General features: G+C 37.7%; 1 protein-coding gene across 12 annotated transcripts in view; it reads right to left on the reverse strand.

Moving 5' to 3' along the window:
- Positions 1-20,354, reverse strand: part of kcnc3a (potassium voltage-gated channel, Shaw-related subfamily, member 3a) — a 69,314-nt gene that overhangs the window by 42,320 nt on the left and 6,640 nt on the right. The gene's annotated exons all lie outside the window — the stretch shown is intronic.

Consider the following 20,354-nt stretch of genomic DNA (forward strand, 5'->3'; position numbering starts at 1 on the left):
AGATCTGCCGCAACAGCCATCTGGGAAGAGAGGAGGACAAGCTGTGCTCCACCCTCAACCCATCTCCAAGTCCCTCTCTCTCTGATCTGGCAGGACACCAGGGTGGGGAGAAGGCCAGAGCCCTGGAACCCCAATGGATCAGCATCTGGTACCTCCACCACCCAGAGAAAGAGAAAGAGTGAGAGAAATACGTTTGAAAGAGAGCGAGGGAAAAAGTAGTTGTTGCATAAATACATCTATCTTTCATCAATCCTTTCACATTTTGAGGGGTTTTCTTCTATATACAGTGCAATGCATAAGTGAATACACCCATGCTAAAGTTGACTAAAAAGAGGAATAAAAAATCATATTTTGGAAATTGAACTTAATGCCTTAATTTAAAAAATTAGGAAAAATCCAACCTTTAAGGACACCAATTTTCTTTGTGAATGAATAATGTATCGTAAATAAATAAATGTTCTTCCTTAAAATACATGGTGCATAAGTGAGTACACCCCTATGTTAAATTCCCATAGAGGCAGGCAGATTTTTATTTTTAAGTATTTTTTTTAATTTTTTTTTAGGATAATATGCATCCTGATAAAGTTCCCTTGGCCTTTGGAATTAAAATAGCCCCACATCATCACATAGCCTTCACCATACCTAGAGATTGGCATGATTTTATTTCAGTTAGCCTAAAAGCTAGTTTGATTTGCATTGAGAGATGATCTTATGGAAAGTACCCCATGCCAATCTCTAGGTATGGTGAAGGCTATGTGATGATGTGGGGATATTTTAATTCCAAAGGCCAAGGGAACTTTATCAGGATGCATAGTATCCTAAATTTTTTTTTTTTTAAATACTTAAAAATAAAAATCTGCCTGCCTCTATGGGAATTTAACATAGGGGTGTACTCACTTATGCACCATGTATTTTAAGGAAGAACATTTATTTATTTACGATACATTATTCATTCACAAAGAAAATTGGTGTCCTTAAAGGTTGGATTTTTCCTAATTTTTTAAATTAAGGCATTAAGTTCAATTTCCAAAATATGATTTTTTATTCCTCTTTTTAGTCAACTTTAGCATGGGTGTATTCACTTATGCATTGCACTGTATATTTCTATTGTTATTTTTCCCCTGAGGTCCACTTAAGGCTAATGCACCAACAAATGCTGACCAACGGCAACAGACACTTTGTCGGGTTGTGTCGGATCAGTTTGTTCTCCCTGTCAGCGTCTGTTTGCACTTGTTTTCACCGATTGAACATGTTCAAAAGGCATTCGTCAGGTCGTGGAATGTCTGAGAAGTGACGCACTATAAATGTAATCTGGTGATTGTTCGTGAGTGTGAATTAGGCCTTTATGGGTTGTTGTTTTTTTTAGCAAAAACAGTCATAATTTAATTCTTCACAACAATTTTCCTCCCTCTCGCTGAAGTGTCCACTTTTTTGTTGTTGTGCCTTTAAAGGGATACTCCACTTTTCTTAGTTTCTGGTCTCATTGACTTCCATAGTAGGAAAAAATATATACTATGGAAGTCAACAAGACCAGAAACTGTCTGGTTACTGATATTCTTCTGAATATCAGAAACTCGGCTGAATGGATTCGAAAACGGTAAAACTCAACGGTTTAACTCTGGGGGAGTTGTAAAATGAGCCTATTTCCAAAAAAAGTGGAGTATCCCTTTAAGACACAATCCCTGTGTGTGTAAAATTGATCTGAGGGGGTTGATCTGATTAGCATATTAAAAATACATTTCCATAATGTGTTTCTAACATTGTGATTCTTCTGAAGAATATGCATGTACCAGGAACAGCATAAAGTTTTAGTTTCTGATCGCCCAATCACAAATGTAGTTGTTGTAGTTGTTCAAATCAAGTCTTATCCGTGTTGTTTTTGTTAACTAAAACTATCTAGAAAAAAAAAATGTTTATTGAAATGAAGCTAAAAAAAATACATAAAAACTTAAACATAAAAAACTTTAAAAGATAATGGAAATTAGAAATGAAATCAAATCAGGAGAAATATTAAAATTCATCAAAAACTGAAATAAAAATAAATGAAAGCTAAATATACATATATGTATTTATTTAAATTTTTAGTTTGTTGCTTTTGTTAGTTTAACTAACAAAAGCAACAAACTAAAAATTTAAATAAATACTACAATAATATATAAATGATACAAAAACAACACTGATCTTATTTCTGACTTGTAAGCCAAACTACAAGTTACAGTGGGTTTTACTCAGAAACATCATGCAAAATGTGATTGCTTGTGAAATGACCCCTTAAATCAAGCTTCATATATCTGTGTCCTAGTGGTTAGTGCATGTGCTTCAGCCACACTGCGCCTTCATGCAGGAGATATATTGATTTTCTCTTTTATTCCTCTTTTTTTCAACAAGAACTTCTACTGTCTCTGCCAAAATAAAAAAAGTGTTAACAGAATCAAGAAGAGTACAGTGCTTTTGCAGTGTAGTACTAGTGCAGGACGCCTGAGTGCTAGTCCAGGTCTCCAGGAATCCAGTTACAGACAGAAGCAAACTCAAGCACTATGGTCATGTGGCATGTGTGGATCCTCCTGATATAGCCACCACATGGACACAAATAATGATAGAGGGCAGAGGCTAAAGTAAATTTAACAAGACGTTAATGGCAGCACACAGTGACTTGGTAAGTACATATCATTTGGAATAAATGAAGGGTAAAGGGGAGCCCACTGTCCAAGTGAAGAGAAAAACAAACAAACTATGGCCATAACACAAGCCTTCCACTCAAAGTGCGCACTTGCTGCAGATAAACAAGAAAAAAACATAAAACAAGAAAACGTGAACATAATAATTGTCAATCATTAGTAACGTTTTGGCCGTTTTTTGCAACTTTATTCATATAGTAGTACTAATACTTATGTTGTACATACCTTTACATTGACAGGCTGAATTATTCTTGTATGATTTAAAGCAAACACTGAATTGACCTTCAAAGTGTTTACGGAGCAACACCAATCCCTATAATTCAACGCTCTCATGTTACATCAATATGTATCATAGCAAACATGCTTCATTCAGCAGAGCAACAATACAGCCAAATGTTATTATGTCTTACACATACACACTCACTCACAGGCAGTGGTCAGTTGTGCCGCTGTAGCAGAGATCTCTCTCTCTCTCTCTCTCTCTCTCACACACACACACACACACACACAGCTCAGCACTTTAACAGATTAATTACAGCCACTGACTGACAGGACGGAATGAACCCTCTCAAATCAGCGCAAAAGAAAAGCAGCAGATACAGCGGCTCTTACAAACACAGACATACTCAAAACAATCCATCTGATTACTTCTTTCCTACAGTCTGAGAGAACTACTGAAAATGCACTTTACATTAACACTAAATTTGTCATAGCAAATTGTATTATCAGAAGAACATGTTTAGGTTGTCCTTTTTGCTTTAATGATGGCAGTACTTGAGCTGCTTGAACTCCACAAGTTTGAGTAAAACCTGATGTTCTCATGTTCTCCAGCACGATCTGAGATGTTCCAAAGGGCATCTTCTTCGACATCTAACCGTTTGTACAAAAGGGTAGCATTGGTGTAGCCTGCACATGTGCGAGTAAACATCCTCATGTCTGTGGTGCGAGTGTGGATTGTGGTGTGCTGATTGACAGCTCAGGGAGAGTAAAAGATGAACCTTTGAGACTGAAGATGAGTATATTGCATAACAGTAGTTGATGCAGTGTGATCGAAGTAGCTCGGGGATATAGACATAGAGAGAGTGAAAGAGAGAAAATCTACTATTGAGTGTAAGTGTTTGTGTGTGTGTGTGTGTGTGTGTGTGTGTGTGTGTGTGTGTGTGTGTGTGTGTGTGTGTGTGTGTGTGTGTTGGGAATGACGCACTGGTTCTCATTGATAAAAACAGAGGGTCTCGGCCTAATGGAGGACAAGAGAGTGACTCACACTCCCACCAGATTGTATTGTCCTCTTTCTCATTTCCACATATACATTTCCCAGGACCTTTTGGAAATGATGAGGCTACAACAAAGACGTTCTTTTCTACAGCCTGTTCACTCAGTGAATATATCAAGATATTTATATTATTATTCTCAATAAAAATAAGATCCCATGGTTTGTGTGTTAAAAATAAATTGTGTAATTTCTGCACACAAAAATGAAAGCAAATAAATATTAAGAAATAAATCATTTGAAATTAATGTATTAATGTATTGTATTATAGTCAATATTCGTTATGATTATTTCACTTTTTATGTCTGCACAATAATAGTACTAATACAATTAAATATATTTATTATATTATTATATTGTTTGTAAAATGATATAATACATATATAGACATTTATTATATAAGCTACTATATTGCTTTATTGTCTTTGTTAACTTGTGATTAGCATAAACTATTGAACCTGCAAATTGTCGAACTCTTTGTCCAAAACTGCTCATGTACCACACATTTGAAGTATTGACAAACACGCATGCAAAAAGCATCTAACTCCCTGACATAAACAAAAACCACGCACTCTTTCACTCGCTTACACACACACACTCGCTCCATCGAGGTGAAACAGAGGAAATAAGTAGCACAGCATTTTTTTCTGCTTAGTATTCGATCCTGATAACTGCAGTACACTACACACATTTGTCCTTGCAAATGTTCCGTCTCCCTTCCTCTCTTCATCATTGCGCTCCTAGTAATCACTCCTTCCAAATCTCTTCCCATCGCTCTAACACTCTCTCCTCCTTGCATGTCACTTCTCTCTCCCGGTCTGGGCCACAGTTTGGCAGTGTTCTCCTTCTCTCTGTACTCTATGCCATTAGCTGGAATGATAGAGTGCCTTTCCCTTTGTCCTTAATCCAAGTGAGAGCCCCACTCTGAGAAAATGCTAAAAGCTAGCATGCAGTAGCTAGTTCCAAATGCACAGAGATGCACAAACCTCTCGCAGATGTACGCGTGCACAACGGTAGAAGAAAAACACCCAGATGTGGAAGTGCACATACATACACCAGAGATTTACAGACAGCAATTTCACCGAACACTGCGAAAACTATTATTTTAACCCACCAAACCTGATTTCCTGGTCTTAGCTGTCCTCCCAGTTCTGTTGACTGGTTTTAGAGCTTAAATCAGCTAAGATGATGTTAAGGATGATCTACTAAGACCTGCATACCAGGGTAGACCTTTTTTTTTTTTAAATCCCCCGAGCAGATAATCTGTATTTTTGTCCAGTTTTTCAATAAAACTTATGTAAACGTCACTAAAACAAGATTAATTTACTTTAAAAAAAAAACATTTGCACATGCACTTTTTGGAGAAAACATCAAGTTCACAGAAAAAAAAGAGCCTGTTGTTATCACATAACCCTTTATCTTACACTCTAAAAACTCCTGGGTTATTTCTTCAACCCATTTTCTGGGTTATTTGTGTTGGGTTAAAATTATGGGTTATTTTTTCAGAGAGTAACCATTTTCTGGGTTATAGGGCTAATATTTTGACCCAATTCATGGGTTGTTTGGGTTTCTGGGTTATTTTTCAAAGAGTAACCCATGTTCTGGGTTATAGGGTTGGCTTTCTCTCTCTCTCTCGCCCGCAGTCGTTCTGGAATTTTCTCACAACAGTCGTTTGAAATAACCGTCGCTTTCGCGCTCGATCCGTTTTGGCCTGTGCTTCATCGGTGCAACTTCATCTATATTCAAGGTAAGAGAGTATTTTCAGTGTTGATGTAATGTAAACTTTTCTGTGTCCATGTCCCTGGCTAAAAAAATACGTTGAGAATAACGTTAGCCGTGGTAATTCTGTGGTTGGCATGTAGCCGTGGCTATCACGACAACATCTAGGACAACTCGAGGTAACGTTATCACATTTTGAACACGGTCCTGAGCCGTTGCTGGGTGTCGCGCATAGATATAACTGTTATACACTATATATGTATATATCTATGGGTGTCGCGGACAGACGCCGGATGGCGCCGCCGGTGTGTGTACACTCATAGAGAATAATGTGTTCGAATTTTAAAGACGCGGCACTGCGCTATCGCGTCCGGTGTGTGAGCCCCTTGAGAGACTGCACGTCCGGTGAGCGATACCTCGAGTTGTCCTAGAGACGCGACGCGGCGCTTCTCGTCCGGTGTCCAAACCCCATAGCCGCGGCTACAGAGCGACGAGGCAACACAATAGTTAAGTTATGTTTTCCAGCTGCGCCGTGCTTATCATATTACACAGTGCTCTACTGGCTGAAGTAGTGAGAGTTAAAGAAGCGGGTCAAGTCTTCAAATTGTTGCTAACCTAACCTCTATATTACTATGTTTTCTCCAGGTCATCTTGAATGGGTTAAAAAAGGATCAACTAATTTTTGGGTTATTTCTACCCAGATGTTGGGTTTTTTAAACCCAACATTTGGGTCAGGTATTTAACCCAGAATTTGGGTCAAAAAGCATAACCCAATTTTCTGAGTTGAAATAACCCATAAATTAGTTGGTCCCTTTTTAACCCAGGAGTTGGGTTAAAAATAACCCATTATGGGTTATTTTTGACCCAGGAGTTTTTAGAGTGTAGGTCACCTTTCCTCGGTTTCTGTAAGCATTAGCAAGCTGTCTTAAATACATACTTGGTTAAGTTTCACATAAAGAAAATAATAGTACTGTTCAAAGCATGTTTAAAAAATGATGTAAGGCCACATTAGAAGTCATAACACTTGACTAATAAAGATGTTTTATTTTACAGTTAGCGGGTTGACATGTTGAGATCACATGACCAGCTGAATACCACATACTTTATCTTAGGCCCTGTCCCAAATGGCACCCTAAACGCTCGCAGTAACGCCACTTTCACTGTCGGGTAGAAGTCTGCTGTGGAGCTCGCTTCAGTGCGGGCTCGGCAAAACTGCGCATCGAGGGCGCATTCTGAAACCTAAAATGACAAACATGAATGAATATTGAATGAATGAAAGAAATTAAGCTTTCTGGAATTTGAGCCAATTATTGTTTACTGTGAACATAGCATTTCTACAATGACATTATTAACTGACAACGTTTGATTTTATGTTAAGCTGCATCCACACCACTAGGTGTCAGTATACTTGCAAAGGTAAACATCAGCCTGCGCAAAAAAAACAAAAAAAACACCATTCTATTCATAGACAGTAAAAGAAATGGACACAGCGACCCCATTGGAACTCAATTGAGACAAGTGAAGCCCATTTTTAGCGATTTCTTAGCACTTCCTTTCCTGACGCGCAGACTCAAACCGAGCAAAGCGTTACACGGACCACGTGAGCAACCCGTCTGTCTTCTAGTAGCTGTGCCGAGAGAAATCTGAATCATTCCCTTCCGAATCTTGCAGAGACGGAGAGTGTGAGTAGGAGCTGTCCATAAGCTTGGAGCAGGAACAACTTTTGCTATGTATTCTGATTAATTATATTGTCATTTTGCCTCCATGTCCCCCCGATTGCCCGCGAGCTTCTCCTCCCGTCCATACGGTAATCTCTCTACTGTGCGACAGAGAGTCGCGTGGTTATGACGCAATCGTTAGCCTACTTTTACAAAAACTGCTTCTACGGGGCCATAACATAAGCTACAAGGTAATGGAGCATTTTATACATTGTCGTGTTTCTTTAGAAATAAATAATGGACAAATGGAGTCTTTAAACGCCTCAGATGTAAAGTTATTTGCTGTCAAAGTGACGCCAAAATGAATGGGAGTCAATGGGATGCTAACTGCAGGTGAAGTTCTGCTACAAGATGGCGGCACGCGGCCGACTTCAACTTCCGGTCGACTTCCTTCCCCCCTGATTCTATTGCCATTGAGCTAACAAACATTGTGTCGGCCATCTTTACTCTTTCATTGCCCAATGTTCCTTTTACCATTTTTTTTTTTTACCATTTTACCAGGTTTCTTCTCTCTATATCTCCAACGAGAGCATCATCTCTCCATTTACCGCCTTATCTTTGCTCTCATTCAGTCTTACTCCCTCATTTCTCATTTGCAATTCCCCTCTCCCTTTCTTGCTCCTCCATCCAGCATGCTGCAGTATTACCACCATCAGCATCTTGTGAGCGCTGCTCTTTCTCTCCTCGGTTCCACTGCGCTCACACAGACACACCAACATGCAATCTAGCCACATCCATGGGGAAAAGGCTTGTCTGTAACTGGCAAGGGGAAAAAAGTGTTTCATAGCAATAGTCTGGTGTGTGTGTGTGTGCGTGTGTGTGTGTGTGTGTAATGGAATGGCAGTGTCTTATTGTGATTAGCATGACAAAACAAGGGTATACTATATATAAAATAAAAGTGCCATGATACATTACAGCATCATGCTTGTTCCCTTCCCCCATTCTTTCTTTCTTTCTTTTTTTCTCTAACCCTCTCTTTCTTATTCCCTTTCTAACTCTCCTTCTCATTTGCAGTCATAGATCAGTTTCTTCTGCCCTGTGCAAAAATAAAGTCTTGTGGGAAGTGTGCCTTAAAAAACGCAAGGGATTTGGTGGGAAACAGAGGGGTGGGGGTGGAGAGAGATAAAGAGTGTGTGTGTCATGTAGGCTGTTTTCATCAGAGACCGCAGAGTCCCTCTTGTGACTGTTTTGAATATGCCATGAGCACAGACATCCAAATAGATGTTTTCACTCCCGTTTGGGAGTGCGTGTCAGTTTTTGTTGCTGTCAGTATCACTAACAGTATTAAAAATATACTTCACCTAAGAACGAAAATCATTTACTCACTTTCATGCTTTTCCAAACATGTATGACTTGCTTTCTTCTGTGGAACAAAGAAGAAGACATTTTGAAAAATGCCTCCGAGTTTTTTTGTCCATACAATGCAAATCAATGAGGTTTAGTACAGTATTATGTACAACAACAACAACAACAACAACAACAAAATATATATATATATAATATTTACTTTAAAATATTACTATTCAAATATTTACAGATGTTCCACAGAAAAAAAAGAAAGTCATACAGGTTTGGAACAACATGAAGGTGAGTAAATGAAAATGAAATGTACAATTTTTGGGTGAACTATCCCTTTAAGTATTAAAAAAGTTGTTCCCTTAAATGGGAAATTCGGCTGTCAACTTTAGTCCTTTAGTCGTTTAGTCGACTAATCGGTCGATGCCGTCTTGGTCGACTGACATTCTCATTGGTCGACCAGTTGCATATATATATATATATATATATATATATTTTTTTTTTACCAATAAATACATTTTCATTGATTTACTCCTTGATATTTATTCCTTTATAAGCAGTTATATATTACTGTATTCTAAATATAATTAGCCTATGTTTTATCCCCAACTTTAAATACTTTAATTTAGGCTATTTTGTAACAGCGCCACAGTTTAGCGCACCACGTAGAACACTCGTAGGCTGCACTGCTGCTTCGCGCTCAGTAAGAAATATAGGTTGTAATCTCTATGTGTTTGTCTGTCCGTTTGCATTTTGATTATTTCGAGAACCGTTCATCCAATCGACTTCACAAGGGAGTGCAGTGTCGCATTTGGTGCAATAGACAGACACGCGAGACGCGACACGTTCAGAATGAATAGTAAACTACAGAACAGCGCGAGCGGGAAGCGGCGCACCTCACGCGAGCAGGGCGGCTATATTCTCCGAGAACGGACACTGCACTAGTGATATAAAACGCACACAGTCTCACACAGTCTTAAGCAATACTTTTAAGGTAGTCTAATATTTTTCTGACTAACAAATTACTGACACAGTAAAGGGTAGATTTAAATAAAGAAAAACGAAATTTAAATAGCCTACAGAAAAAAACGAAATTTAAAAAAACAAAACAAAAAAACCCCGAAATTTAAATAAAGAAAAACGAAATTAAGTTAGCCTAAATTAAAAACGAGATTAATTTAGATTTATAATAACGGGTAAAAAGTCTAATACATTTTGTTTCTATTATTCTATTTTCCAGAGATAGGGGACTCGAGTCACAAATTTAAGGACTTGAGACTTGCTTGACTAAATTAAGAAAATGACTCGACTTGACTTTGACTTGAGCAGTGACTCGAGACTTGACTTGACTTGAACTGTATGACTCGAGAATGACTTGATATACATTTTTATATAAATCATCGCAACATCAATTGATGAACAAAATGAAAGCAACGGGACCATTGACGCCAGTCATCAGATTCTGCGCGATTGCGTGACGCTGCACAAGCCCAGAAAAAACATACATCGCGGTGAGCGCGCTAAATACAAAAACATCTCCCAGCATCGTTTCTTTTTGGATATAAACACTAGAAATTGACCATATTCATACACGAAGATTAGCTGTACGCATAATAACTGGCAAGGGATATCGGACGACCATCACAACCTCGAACAGTCGAACTTCATTCACCACGTCTAGAAGTAAGCTATGGCTTGTTTAACCTGTTTGTTATAGTTAATTTGACTATCTTTAAATCTAGAGAGAATATTGGTCAAAACAGCATGCCTCTTTATACACAATTATGTTTTCAAATGTAGCTTAATGTTGTCAATATTCAAATGATAATTAATGATGGCATATGTTTTGTTTAACATTTGCCACATTTCTTTCAAATCATGCTTTAAAGCCAAATATGTCGTTCTTTCCAATGACAAAAAAACAACATAGAAAACTGTTGTTTTGTCGTGTTTTATGTTTCTCTTAAAGCAGGGTTAGATGTTATCAGGGGGTTGGGGGCAAAATGCCAGCAGAATTAATATGCACCCAAAATTCAAAATGTGGTGAAAAAATTGCCCTATATGAGTTATTTTCATAATTATAACATATGATATTAAAAAAAAATTTCCAGAATATTGGCGCGATTGCAAATGTGTTAATGATTTTATAAAACAGTTCAGTAAACAAAGAGTGAATATTGTGATGTGACATTTTAGACATAATATTCCAAATATTCTCTGTTTTTGCTCTATTTCTCCAATGACAATAGTTCCAAACAAGCCACAGAAAGAGTTATGCGTATTTGTGATTCAGTGACCTAGGTGCTTAATTCAAGAACGAATCTGCCGTTTTGAACAAATCAGTTGAATGAATGCTTCTATGACTCGTACATTAAGACGGTGATTTGGCGCCACCTATTGGCGGTTTTAACTTCATAATTAGAAATATATAACTTATATAAAGGGGATGCCAGTTTAAAGAATGTAATTTGGTGGCATAGGAACGATTATACTTGAATTTAATTGTTTAATACCTTTTAATGGTCTTCTGCCATGTTTGAGGCATATTTATTTTTTCATGCTTTAATGTTGGCCTAATTTCAGTTACATTTACATTTTAGGCTATGTAGTTTGAAATTTTATTTATTTATTATTTTTTAGATTTTTATTGTAGTAACCACTCAGCTGTATGTGGAAATGCATATTTAAAAAAAAAATTGCAAATAAAACCATAGTCCACAACTTCTGTAGTTTTAACTTATTTTAATATATAAATTTAGTGAAATCATCAAACATTTGTATGACTTACCAGTGACTTGTGACCCAAGCTACGACTTGACTTGACTTGTTGTATTATTTTAATTTAATACTGTGAAGCTGCTTTGATACAATCTGTATTGTGAAAAGCGCTATACAAATATATACTTGACTTGCTTGACATAAAGCTGTGACTTGACTTGACTTGCTTTTCACAAAATTGACTTGGACTTGCTTGAGATTCGAAGGTTAAGACTTGAGACTTACTTGTGACTTGCACATGTGTGACTTACTCCCACCTCTGCTATTTTCCACAATGTCAAAGCAACAGCAGCAATACACGCAATACATGCACTTCGGTCCATACAAACTCCGCTGTTCTGCGCTCTAGCCAGAGAACACTCCCGTTGCTGGAACACTCAGTCGGTTCTATTTCTAGCATGCACGCGTTTTCCGCGTGGCTCGAGCCGCAGTGTGCAAACTCCAACCTTAACATTGGAGCCGAAATAAAAACAGACACGCCACAACAGCTGAGACTCTCACGCCAGCAGCCAGTGTGTCGCCGGCCTTATTCAAGCGCGAATGAGAACCGTTTCGCGGGGTATCCCAGGTGTCAAAAAAACAAAAAAAAAACAAAAAAAAAACGTTTTTTCGTTGTTGTTTTATAAATGCTCTATGACAATTGTTTAATAAAAGTTCAATCAAAATGCAAAACATTACGTCTTTTTTTTTTCTTTTTTTTTTAGTCGACTAATCGTTGCGCAGGACAGGACAGGTCGACGCATTTCTTTGGTTGTTGACTACACCCCTAGAAATTCCTTTTGGTTTGTAGGTCATCATTCAAAAAAATGGCCTTTTCTGTTTAGACACAAAAAACCCAATTCAAAGACGAAAGACAGTAAAAGTAAAATGAAAAAAAAAAACTATCAATCTGTGATCAATCTGAGACAAAGGATTCTCTGTCTTATTTTTAAAGTAAGAGCAGCTGCAGCTATTTTTAACTTGAATGTGCAGGGCTTCTGTTACAAGCCAGTTGCAGTCATTTTAGCTGATGTTACAAACTGGTATATGTCAAGATATCATATTATTTTTATTATTAGCGTAATCAAAAACACACTGGCTTGCAGCACAAATGGTCTTACCACTTACTGCATTTTGTTATTCTTTTAGTCATTTACCTATAGAGTATAAGTCTCACACATTAAAAAAATAGCTTACTTCCGCATTGAAAAATAAAGTATAAATAAACATTTAATTACTGAATCTCCCCAAAAAATGTGCAATAAAATAATATGCTTTGTATTTTTATGCTAGCTATGTTAATAACAAATTCCACTGTTGGATTGATTCTCCCGTATGAAAAATCCACACTTCACCGGCAAACCAGCAGCCTGCTAAATACAAAATTAAAATAATGTCCGTGGGTCAGAAGAGTTAAAGGCCCATTAGGCCCACATGAACCTCTGGGAGGTGTATAGGGCTGGAATACAAGGCTTTTCTTTTCTGTTTTTACCCGGCTGTTCCCCTGTGACCAACGACTGCTCTAGGGAATGGGGTTTTCCATTTGCCTTGTGAACAAAATGCTGAAGTGGTGCAAAGGTGAACTAAAATGAGCAGGGGTTCTGGACATCCTGTGATTATTTTGGCAGTATAATTGTCTTGCAACGAAAAACTCCTAATGTAGGCGGTTTCACACTAATAACTTGTTGGCTCTGGCATTGGCCGGTCTTTAACACCTATTTAAAAAGTAGGAGCACTGCACAGCATATGCCGGCATTTACAAGTTCACTGGCAGACTAGACTTTAGGGTGGATGACCTGGGGGGGGGTTAGAAAAGACCAAAGCAAACAGAATCTCTTGAGCCAAGAAAAGATGCCTTGTAAAAGCAAATACGCTGCAACTCGAACAGAATAATTCACCGGCGAGCTGGACCGCAACCAGTGAGGGGAAAAAAAGCACACTGCGCATTCAGCACCCGACCTCTTATTCACCGATCTATTGGTCTCAGCGTGACTGGTTCAATAATCTTTATTATCATGCATTTTGCTGCTGCAATGTGTGGCTAGAAGACATGTACAGATACTGCATAAAACCAAGTTATCTTGGTGGCTCGGTTGAGCTTTTGCTGCCTGTATTGTGAAAATGAACAGTCCAGGAGGAAGAGTGGAGGCCTGCTTGTTACTGAGTGAGATCTTGTCCCACATATCTCCTCATTTTCTTACTATTTTTAGAGATGTAGTAAAAGTAGAAGAAGAAAAACAGTGGGGGAAGACTGGAGGTGTGAGCACGGGTGCCAAAAGAGGTCTCATCTGAAAAGAAGGATTTTACAGGCAGACTAACTCGGGTTACAAATGAGCATGATCATTACTGGGAACACAAAGGTAATTACTTCTAAGGAACTGATAAACACAAGCCCATTTTAAAAGAAAAAGCATGCGGTTAAAAGGAATCCAGTCATATTCCATGTGTTGTACACAGGGGGCTGCCGTGGTCTATGCGGCTCTTGAGGATGCACTTCAAACGTGTTTGCAATGAATAAATCACACATTGCAAAAGAAGCAAGAAGTAATATTCATTTTCCATCTCACGCAAGGAGGGAACCTGGAGTCCTGACATTTTAGGTTATTTTTGGCACATTCAGGTCACTAACTGTTTACAAACACCTGGTGGGGAGACAGCACTATACGGCACTTTTGGGACATTTGTGCTATTGGGAAATCCAACTTAAACACTGAGAAAAATGCATTCAAATCATTTTTTTCTAGTTGTCCCACAAAATCTTTGTGTTTGTCTTTTAGACAAAGGTTCATTCAATGTTTGCGGTAAGCTACACCTATAAATTGGACCTAAAAATTATTTGTACTGTGAACTAATTTTTTGAGAAGGTGAACTGTTTTTGTCACTTACTTTGATCAGAATCGCATTAAATTAGAATAGAAGAACTGGGAATGTAGACTTTTTCTCTCTTTTTTTTACGTTTTCCCACAAAATCTTCCCAATACATTTCTTTAATTATTTATTAAAGTCCCCTTGTAGTCAATTGTATCCCTTAAAACTCATCTTTGATCACCAAAATTACATATTTAAAAAAAAAAGTCATTAAAAAAAAAAAAAAAAGTCTTCATGCCTTAAAATAGCTTGAATGTAACTCTACACCCTTTCAGTATACGCGGTTCTATGAATATGCAAATTAGCCCCACCTCCACCCACTCAGCTTGATGATCACATGTTGACCTGATTGGTTACAAGGTAGTTTTTGACGTCAGAAACACCAGCGTTTTTGAGACTGTCCTTGTTTCACTGCAGTTTTAAGGAGAAAATACTAAGCAATGGTGTTGACTTATGAATTTGCACATGGTTTGTCTTAAAGCATATTAACAACACCACATAGACATATAAACAACATTAAATACTTGATTTTCACTACAGGGGGACTTTAAGTGATTCTTTTTTTTTCGTAGAAATTATTTGTCATTTAGATAAAGGTTGGTCAAATATTTGCCATATGCAACAGCTAAAAATGGGATATTATTCATAGTACTAAATAATGGTAAGGTGAACAGTTTTTTGTAAGCCACTTATGATTAGAATAGAATTAGATTAGAATAGAAGTACTGGCAATGCTTAATTTATTTATTTAGCGATTATTTTTATTTATTCAAATGAATTGTCTTTTAGAAAAGGGTGATTAAATGTTTGGGAAACTAAATATTGGCCAAGGTAAACTAAATATTTTGTTAAGCCTTTGATTAGAATAGAATTAGATTAGAATAAAAGTACTGGCAATGTAAAACTGGCACTTTTTCTTTTAGTTAATCTCCGGGATATCATTCTGCCTTTCAGCACTGGACAGCTCCAGAAGTGACGTCATACTTGTCCTGGTGGCAGTACAATCAAACATTGGTGCGCATGCCAATATGAAGCCCACAAATGCTGTCTAGTTAGGGAGCTCACTAAGGTTTGGGAAACTCTGGGGGTTGATCTACTGACATAACGCATGTAAAAGCAGTTATTTTGTAATGAGTGTCATGACAAATGCAAAGCGAAAAAACAAACATACATTTCTAAATACATACTGGATCATCTATCTTAAGCAAGGTGAACTGTGACGTTAATTAATGGCTTTATTCATATATATATATATTTACACGTGGGTACAAAATACACAGAGCACTGCAAAGCGGGATTATTTTGACTACGGGCTGTTGCTAAGAAACGCTGCTAGAGCTCTGTAGTTCATTTAATAGTTGTTCATCCTTATCGAATAGGATTTTGCACGTGAATGACTATGCACCCGCAGGTTGTTATCCACACAACATGTGCTCACCTACAAGCTTGAGATGCTGAACAACAGTAAAGTCATTCCGATCATTCTGCAAACTATGCATTTGCTCCTCAGGTAATGGTCATTGAGGATGTTTTATTGTGATCTTCCTTTATTAAACTGCCCTACAACAGTGTGTAAAGTATCATTTGTGTCTTCTCTCCAAATCAAGCACCTTTTGCTCTAGTTCTTCACACATGAATTACAAATTACACAATAGTGACAATTGTCAATTAGATCAGTGAGTGGTTGTGAAGCTGGAGTTTAGGCCCCCCAGTGGGGGGCTAGAAAAATAAAAATAAAAATAAAATAACTCTAACGGTGGGAAGGAAAATATATAGTGTCAACGTAATAGAAACTAAATTTCTTTATCATATTAGTTTCATAATATAAATGGTAAGATAAAATAAAATAACTATAATATGGGTAGAAAAAATACAGTCAACAATTTTCCAGATAATATTTTACACATATTTTTTGTATATCTTTTAATATTGTAAAATACAATATAAAATCTCTAATGGTAGGTAGAAAAACATACAGTGTCTGCTTAATAGAAAGTTAATAGTTTCCAGATATATTTCATATATTTATTATATATTCTTTTCACAGTAAAATAAAATAAAACTCTAAATGAGGGAAGGAAAAAATACAGTGTCAAGTTAATTTAAAGTAAATATTTTCCAGGTAATATTTTAGACAGCTTTATAATACTTTTTTTGTCTCAAGAGGATCATCATTGCAGCAAATTAGCTCCAAAGAAATATTAATAATCAGTCATAACTTATACTTGATTATGAATATTTGTATCAGTTAATAGAATTAACTTAATGTTGTAAAATTAATATTACAATCAATTAACCTGTTTGTCCCGTGAACACTGTTTATTAATTCTAAGAAATGTAGATTTCCGGAGTATGGGAAATGTCTTTCTTACTTTAGAGTACTACTAAGAGCTAGTAGTCAAAATCTGCATGATTAGAGACTCCAGTATATATGAGCTTGAAACACGGACAACTTTACGTGTGACATGAACAAGATTTTATTAACACTTAAACTACTCTAACATACACATACATACATGCATACAGTTTACCAAGGGAAAGAGAGCTGAAACAGAATACAGGAAAGCAAGAAGTTACAGCATTGTTTGAAATTCAGCAGATCAACAGCCTTGAGCAAACCATCAGTTTAGTTCCAACACGCCCTTCTTTAAAAGGGGTAAGGATACTTAATGTATCAAATAACGAGACTAAGTTTGATACTTGCATGTCTCGCCCATTTGAATTAAACTGTCCTGATGCAATTTTGTTGAGGCTCCAGTTGATCTTTGCTGATGTTGTCTTGATGAGAGAGAACCAGTGTGAATCAGAGGATCTTTGGTGAATGGAAAGACAAGGCCGCAGTCTGGCACAAGCTTGGGGGTCCTTAGAAAACTTCTAGTTTAGCATCATCTTCACATCAGGATTTCAGAAAGGGACTAAGAGAGTAAGAGACTAAGAGACCAAAGAGGCTCAGACAACACAGTGTTCATGGTATCCTTCAAAAACCATCTCCATCAATTGTGTCCTGCCTGGGCCAAGAGATCCACAGGATGAAGCTGACTGAGGATAAACACCTTGCAGTGTCCACAATATCTAACTACTTCACCTGTGAGACTGGTGAAAACACTACAACTCTGACTGACAATTAGGAACTACCAGAGACTTGAGCATCATGATTCTCTTGCCCATCACGATCCAACTGCCTCCACCTGAACCTCGTCGTTCGAAAAGGTGGGAAATATGTAAATCAAAATGCTCAAAACATCATAAAACCTTCCCCCTCTCCCGTTTTCATCGGCCCTCAAACCAGTTCTCTTCAAAGGCCGTTATCACCTCTGATCCCCTGAACGATCTGAGCAAAAGACTATAGAGATAAACTTCCAATACACAAGGACATGGACTCCATTCTTACCCACAATCTTTCCCAAATGTTTATAGTATTTCTCCTGTGTTTTATGCATGTCCCTATGTTTTATTAGCCTAGTTATGATTCTTTAATTATGTTAGGGTAACATCAAATGTTGATCTCCAAAGATGATTTATCACTGCTTTAATGTCTTCAAATCCCCATCTTTCTTGGTATCAAAAGAATCCTCTTTTGATTTTATAATCAATGGTGTACAACATGTTATGATAAATTGCATCATATTTTTTTTTACCATACTTTTGTGTATCAAAACTGTTATCTGAAACCTTTAATCTGGCCAATACGGAGCCAGGGTTTACTGCAACTCTTCACTTATGTATGGGCTCACTGGATCATCTGATTTAAACTAAGGATTTAACCAGAGAGAGAGAGAGAGAGAGAGAGAGAGCTCCTAGTCCTGACACCATAGATCAACTCAAATACGCATGCTATTTATTTTATGGTGCCCGACACTACAGTCTTTTAAAAGTCAGCATTTACTTTGAAGACATCTTCTATCTTCTTAAGTGCCTAAAATGAAAACTGAATCAGTTAAAAATGTAGCCAAAAATCTAGATAATACACATCTTGCATGCATTTGCATATTTTCAGATTGAAAAAAGTGACTAACAGCATTGCCTGCACGCTGCACGCACATACACAAATGCACAGGCTCTGCCTCTGTTGCTCTGCAGCAGAAATCAGAGCGCAGTCAGCTAGTATGAGACGCCGCAGTGTTACGCTATAGCACAGCCAGAGAAAGGGACATGGAGGTTGTAAGTGATGATTAGCAATCCGGCACGAGGCCCTGCACCCATACAGCAGCCCGCTAATAAAACACTATGCGTGTCACGGTTGATAAAAGACCTCCGTTCAATGACGACGCAGTAAAACGATGACGGCATCTCTCCCTCCCCTTGAGAACAGTGAGAAGAGCTGGGTAACTTACAATCGCAGACCCTTCAAACGCATTAGGAGCAATTCTGCAATTAAATGCAGACAAAAATACAAAGTAAAACTGAACAGTTAAATGGAACCCTGGGGATTTAAGAAAGCAAGTATGTATCGACTGCTCATGACTATGATCTATTGACCTAGATGTGACGAGGGAGATAAATATCTTAAATAACCAGCCTGCAATGATAAAGGAGATAAATGGTTGCTGTTCACTAGCTCGTGAATGACGTTCTGAGAGCCAAAGGGTGAATTACCTTTCATGTGCTCTAGCTGAGACATCTCTCAAACAAGGGTCAGTAAGTGACTTTGTTTTCCTAAAGTCGTAACAGATTTTTTTTATAATGACAGAGATTATTGTCTGACTGGAAAAAAAGATGATATGATTAATCACTTAAAATGGCAAGCAAATAGTTTGGTGCATCTAATTGGGCTGTGCAAAGTTTTCGAATTCATATGACCTTATTATGCTCAGTATCCCAAAATTGGGATCACAAGCGTGACACCCAGAAAAAAATCTAACTTAAGCTTCAGGTGTAGTGATTATCAGGTGATTGTGGTGGCAGTGATATACGGGGCTTCTGCCGAGTAAGCAGGAAACTGATTCAGTTAAAAGCAAGACCCATGGGAATCTCTAGTTTCTGGTATACCGCGAATATCCTGTACTCCCAATGTGGATACATACATAAGCACAACCTGATACCAGTAACTTGCTTTGATAAGCTAGAATTTTCTCAAATATCTTGTGGTTAAACATATAGGCACCTTACCATTGGTATGGGTCACATCATTTAAAGGTGCTCTAAGCGATGTTGGGTGACGTCACTTCTTGTTGACGTTCGAAGTATTGTCAAACAAAATTAAAAAATGCTTAGCCAAACAGTTATTGGCTAGAACACTGTTTGTTATGTTTCGTGGTGCAGGTTGGCCCAGTTTGTTTTTGTTGCCGTTTGTGGAGCCTGGGCTGTCTACAGAGACCGCATTGTTTTACAGTGTGTTCAGGGGACAGGCAGCTAGCGGATAGTGAGGAGATGTTTGCTATATGTGACAAAAAAAATCATCCTAAAAAATGCGTGACTTTAGTAAAGGGTACAACATTACTAAATATTTTGCAAGCATGACAACATGTTCACTATCATAGTTGCAATCAGCTCAATCAGGGCCCTGATCAGGGAGTCGGTGGAACTTGATGGAAGTTCTACAGCAAAAAACATAATCATGTGAGCCAGCTACTCACCGCATATGACAACACGTGAAAGATGTTTTAAAAAACAAACAATTATTTAATTATGTATCAGCATAAAAATACAAAGCTAGACAGGTAATGAACATAATCTAGCTAACATTTATAAATAATTTACAGCTGAATTGTTGCAGCAATCAAAGTATTTATCATAATGTACTTTTAAATAACAAAAAAAATATCCATGATGCTGTTGTTCATAAATGCCAGTAAGGATGGTGTACAACGAGGACATTGCCAGGACCCCCGGCCTTAGGAAGGCCCTGTGATTTCAACCGAGGGGGACCCACAGCAACAACCTGCACCAGGGCCCCGGATACCCCACAGCCCTGTTGCCGTGAAATAGAGCCGTCAGTGTCCCAATGTGTAGTGAGTCAGGGTCCTCACCAGTGCCCGATTTCATGCACATGATATATTGACTCACGACCAAGGGAGCTGAATTAGACGTACTCATTCAGGCATGAGC

The sequence above is a fragment of the Rutilus rutilus genome (assembly GCF_951802725.1).
Source record: "Rutilus rutilus genome assembly, chromosome: 1".
NCBI classification, from domain to species: Eukaryota; Metazoa; Chordata; class Actinopteri; order Cypriniformes; family Leuciscidae; genus Rutilus; species Rutilus rutilus.